This window comes from Asterias amurensis, chromosome 13 (assembly GCF_032118995.1).
Source record: "Asterias amurensis chromosome 13, ASM3211899v1".
NCBI lineage: Eukaryota > Metazoa > Echinodermata > Asteroidea > Forcipulatida > Asteriidae > Asterias > Asterias amurensis.
This window is the reverse complement of record NC_092660.1, coordinates 20563949-20569007: the sequence shown is the minus strand read 5'-3', so window position 1 is coordinate 20569007 and position 5059 is coordinate 20563949.

The window sequence follows — 5059 nt, the reverse complement described above, 5'->3', positions numbered from 1 at the left end:
AAAAACCCATATTATAGGGAAAACCCACACAGTCAGGTAGGAGCTGAAGAAAACCCCAATCCACATGCAAGGCTCTTGTCCGGGTATCGAACCTGGGGTCCACCTAGGTGAAAGGCAGTGACAAAAACCACTGAGACAACCTGGCCGTTGGCTGCTCGAGTCAACATTACACAAGGCTTTCCTCCAACTCATTTATAACATTAGACTCCTATGTATATAACTACAAGCGTCTACTATGTCAATCCCTAGCCAGTCAATCGATCCAACACAGATTATCTGCAGAGTATTGTTAGTCGGCAGTTTTCATATTTAGCAACTTAATGTATCGCTCCAGCAACAACAAACAAAAATCATAATCTCTTTATTGTTCTCCAAACCGACCCCCTGCTTGAAAAATCAAATCAAAAAGAAACTCTAGAGTAATCGGTGTACTCCAACTGAAAGGGAAAATCTTTGGAGTGAACTTTTCGGCTTTACGCCTTAGCCAGTGGCTGTGTGTTCTTCATGGGTTATTTGCACAGGCTTTTGTTGAGACTTTCTCTTGCTGTAATTTTTCACTGCTGTATTGTTCGGCTGAAGAGCTGATGTTTGCTGAGCATGTTTTGGTGAAAGGATTAAATTTGTAAGGCTTCTATAATATCTACCACCGTGCCGGGGGTGAGGGGAGTAGGGATGGGGTGGGAGTGAGCAGGGGGTTGGAACTGAGGTTGAAGACAATGTGTGACGAAGAATTTGAATTGAAAGAATAAATGGCGGTTAAACATGACAGTGTTTTAGCATTGTTTTAATCAATAATCTTATACGCTATAGTTATTTTACAAGAGCATTACATCCACAGGCTTGTGAAAATGTTTAAGAAGATCTGTGTTGGTGGTTTTATAGAGATTTTCATATCTGATTAAGTCGAAGATTCAACGTTTTGAAAAATAAACGATGTTTGAAGTTGGTCATGATGATTTGAATGATAGGTAGTAACTAAACTATAGCGGGTTACAATCACACTATTAGTAATTGTCAAAGACTAGTCTTCATAGTTGGTATACCTCAACATATGCATAAAATAACAAACCTGTGAAAATTTGAACTCAATCGGTCGTCGATTCGGAAGTTGCGAGATATGAATGAAAGAAAAAAACACCCTTGTCACACGTAGTGTGCTTTCCAGATGCTTGATTTCGAGACCTCAAATTCTAAATCTGAGGTCTCGAAATTAAATTCGTGGAAAATTACTTCTTTCTCGAAAACTACATTACTTCAGAGGGAGCCGTTTCTCACAATGTTTTATACTATCAACCTCTCCCCATTACTCGTTACCAGGACAGGTTTTATGCTAATTATGCTAATAAATATTTTGAGTAATTACCAATGGTGTCCACTGCCTTTAAGGAGGAATGTTGACTCTGAAAATAAACCGTGTGGTCTTGACGCTCTGAAAGGTTACTTTTCTCATCTTGTACATAATGCTAGACTACAACATGTATCATCTCTTTTGGAAAGAGTCTTGGTTTTGAGAGGAAGTGTTGTGGTCTCCACGTTTCAAACATTATACTCATTCATCTTAAGTAGAATGCTGGACTTCAACAATCCTCAATAAATCTCTGTGTTGTCTCTGAGTGTTGGCTCCGCTGAGAAGAGCAATTTGTGGTTTCGACGTTTCAAACAGAATACTCTGGTCTTCTTGAGGAGAAAATTGGAATACTGTTGATGTTGAGACTATGTGGAATACACATTGTGGGCAGGATTGATCCAGAAAAGTGTCAAGTTTTATGAATAAAAGTAATCTTCCACGAGTAGTTTTACATAATTATGCTAATTCGTTCGACCAGTTGTTTTTATTTTAGCTTACTACACTTGTAAAATAAAACTATCAAAGATATGTATGTTTTTAACAACAAAGTTATTTATTTGTTGTGTTTTTTCTCTCTAAAGTGGAAAGGTAAATGTTTTTGTGTATGTTTGTTAAAAAAGGAATAACTTTTTTAATCTGAAAATAAAGAACAGTTAGTGTATAAAACTTCAGCAACCAGGTCAAACTAAAATTATCAAAACCACAATGGCCCAAGTGTTTACCATGAAGGGGGGGGACAACCGTGCCTCAAACATACCGGAACCCTGACACAGTTTCCAGCTTCCAGGCTTGTCCATCTACCGTGGCCAACCCCCTAAATGCTCCCGGTCAATCGCGTTCCTACGCGGCCCAACCAGCACCCGTTGTCCACGGTCACAGGTGCACGGTCGCCCCGGAAACTCAGGTATGTCTCTTCTGTCACCGGTTGGGTTTGCGAGTAGCAGGTGGGTCTGATTTCCCACAAACATAAAAAAGGTAGGAAGGGATTTAAATCGCATAGCAACGGAGTAGCGGATTTTGACTCCAGGTCTTTAATGGATTTTTATATTCTTAGATGACTGAGTGATTTATGGTGAAGTTGACAGGTCAACTTGTTTGATTGACGTGGCATTGGACAACAAAGGAAAGTGTCAATAAAATGCCCAGTGCATCAATTTTAAATTTAGTCATGAGTGGAAACAAAGACTAACTTTTTGTCAGGGATTATTATGTGCAATTGGGCTTATTTTAATTGCAGCCAGCAATAGAATTAACAAACGGCGATAAGTGGTACCATCAGATGCTTATTTTTCTTGGCATGACTTAACAGTTTTTCAGACGGCCTATTTCTATGGGCTACTGGTATACACTTGACAATCAGTCGGCTTTCACATGAAATTTGTTATTTACAAATCCTGCATTTTGTCATTAAGACTATATAGCATTGTATGTCTGTTTTGCGTTTTTCCTCTGTGCGATGTTCGTTCGTGTCTTCCGTATTTTACTTTTTACTAACCAACGTTGAGTCCTCAGAATCGTTACCAATTGAATTTCTTACGATGGATAAATCAGTAGTTGTAACCCTTACTCTATGTTGTAACTCAATGGCTCGGGAATCGTGGAACAACATCTTCGATAGACTGGGCCCCTCTCTTTATCCGCAAGGATTCACGAGCCTCGAAGAATGACGTCAGACGTTCAGGCTACATCTTCGAGTAATTCAAGTTGATTATCTTCACAATGACAATGAGGGCGCACTGTTAGTTAAATGGAATACCAAATACCAATGACTTTTGGTTTATTTATTTTCAAGCGAGGGCGCTACTTAAATGTACCCGAATGTACCGAACATCCAAACTCCTGTTGTGTATTTTGTAGGCCCTGAAAATATTTTTTATTAGACAGATTTTTGAGAGCCCCAGAAAGTATTTCAGTGGGAAAATGTTGCCCAATTGTGACCTGGGGGTGTTGACTTCCAGCTTGAAGTATTTTGGATGACATAGGCCCTGAAATAAATGGTCCTATTAAATGGAAAATTAGACCTTTGAAGTGGTGTTTTTACTTGGAAGGAGAATAACTCGACGGGCCCAGAGACTCCCCATATAAAATTGAGCAAAGAATAAAAGTTCAAGAGTCAATCACTAATTTTCCCCTTCAAGTTAAAAGCTGTGAGACTTTTAAGTATTTTTCGTGTATTTTTGAATATTTAACGCTTTGCACTGTGTGCTATGGGAGATTATTTGGTGGGGTGCATCCTGTAAATCTGCACATGCCACTGTGGCATGAGATTCTGTCCCCCGGATATTCAATCGGTCCCCACATAAAACATAGACCTTATCGCAAATACCAATGCGCAAGCGCAGACTGTTGAATGAGGTGCATTGTGGGATATATATGAATCAAATTTGTAATCAGCTAGACCACAATGCACCTAATTCCAAGCTTTACGCGCGCGCCCCAGTATTTGCGAAAAGGTCTATGTGACAAACTGATGGCGCCCTCTTTTGAATCCTCCTCCTACAGCCCACGTTAATTTCCCATTGGGGAACCACTTTTTATCTCCGGCGGACAGAATTCCCTGGGACATCACACTTCGCCTAATGATTTTTATTCTGCGAGGTAATAATAGTTAAAGACACTTGACACAATTGGTAACTATTGGAAGACCAGTCTTCTCACTTGGTGTATCTCAACATATGCATAAAATAACAAACCTGTGAAACTTTGAACTCAATAATTGGTCGTCGAAGTTGCGAGATAACAATGAAAGAAAAAAACACCCTTGTCACACAAAGTTGTGTGCGTTTAGATGGTTGATTTCGAACCTCAAATTCTAAATCTGAGGTCTCAAAATCAAATTCTTGGAAAATTACTTCTTTCTCGAAAACTATGTCACTTCAGAGGGAGCCGTTTCTCACCATGTTTAATACCATCAACCTCTCCCCATTACTCGTTACCAAGTAAGGTTTTATGCTAATATTTATTTTGAGTAATTACCAATAGTGTCCACTGCCTTTAATGGCAGAATGAAAGGGAAATGGGGGATTGTTGCTTTGATAATAATTACGGAATGGAATTTGGCACATCAGAGTCAAAGCGTGCCTTGAGAAAGATATCTGACCATTACGGCCATTGCAGTTGTCCTTTGAAAAAGGGGAATTTTTCACAATTTTCAAAATGACTGCCCTTGTTTTCCCCATCCAAATAAGGGTCTTTCTCCGCATCTAAAACTGACATTTCTTCTTCACTATTCACATGTAACTTTATGCCTAAAACGGATCACAGCGCTGGGCACTTGTCAGGGTCCATGGTTTACTATGGCCCGTTGGTTTGGGGATTTTGTAATTGAATAAAATAATTGAGATCTACAGTCACTAATATTGCCTCCGATTATATCACTGGCGTTTTATTCAAATATAACTTGTTTGTTACTTAAATAATTACATCAATATTTGACCATACACCGAATAAGTCTGTGACTATATTTGTTTTAAAAACAATTATTGTTATATAAAAAAGTTGTGTAAATAACTTTGGCTATTTTGTTTACAATGACATATAAGTTATAACTTTGATTCGTCGTTATTATATTATTGACGACTATTCCATTTACATTTCTGCATTTACAAAACCTATTACAAATTCTAAGATATAGTAATTATGTTTACTGTCTATATTATTGCACGAGATAGGCCGCAGTACAATCTTACGTTTTGTATTGGAAAACATCTC